This window comes from Colobus angolensis, unplaced genomic scaffold, assembly GCF_000951035.1.
Source record: "Colobus angolensis palliatus isolate OR3802 unplaced genomic scaffold, Cang.pa_1.0 Scaffold228, whole genome shotgun sequence".
Lineage (NCBI taxonomy): Eukaryota > Metazoa > Chordata > Mammalia > Primates > Cercopithecidae > Colobus > Colobus angolensis.
In genome coordinates this window covers 1,769,654-1,770,616 of record NW_012115466.1, presented here as the reverse complement: position 1 = coordinate 1,770,616, position 963 = coordinate 1,769,654, and positions in this window count along the sequence as shown.

Genomic DNA, 963 nt, shown 5'->3' with positions numbered 1-963 from the left:
AGCACACCAACATGGCACATGTATACATATGTAACAAACCTGCACGTTGTGCACATGTACCCTAGAACTTAAAGTATAATAATAATAAAAAAGAAACACCATGCTATGCTTGACTCTATCTAAAATGCCAATCCAGCTCTGGATTCAGACACATAGCTAAGAGCATCTGATATACATCCATTATAAGAAAGTCAGAATTAAAAGAGCTGTGTATGGTAGGATGTCAGTGGCAAAAAAAAAAACAAAAAAAAAAACAATCAAAAAAAACATTTTCTTAGTAGTAGACAAATACTAGCTTTTAATTTAGTTGAGTTTTGAATTTAGTAAATTAATCTGTTAATTTACTTTTCATTAAGGATATCATATGACTATCATATTGGATTAGAGGCCACCCTTCTCTAGTGTCACTCCATTGTAACTTGACTAATTACATTTGCAACAACTCTATTTCCAAACAAGATTACATTCTGAAGCATTAGGGCATAGAAAAAAAAAAAACACATTTAGAACACAATTATTTCAGTAGAGGGAGAGAAACAGGAAAAGAGTTCACTTATGAGTACATAAAGCTTTTAAACTGTATCTGTAATGTTATCTGCTTTAAAACGTAAAAGAAATACTAAGGTAAGTTGTCAAGCAATGTGATTTAGCAAAAGTTTATAATGAGTTCTGGTATTTCCACTAAATTATTTCTTTACCTTTCTGTAGAGACAAAATACTTTGTAGCCGAAAGCTATTGCATTAAGTACCCCATAGCTCATATGGATTCTACTCCAGGCCCACACTGGAATCCTTTCTTTGATGATGCATTTTAATTTTTTTCATGTGGCATTTTAATCATTATCAGGTGTTTACTTTCAAGATTGACTGCTTGTTGAATCTTTTGATAAATTAAAGTTATTTCAGAGTCAGTGAAAAAATGTAGTTTTTCTTGTATGGAGACAAATAATAAATGGAAGCCTT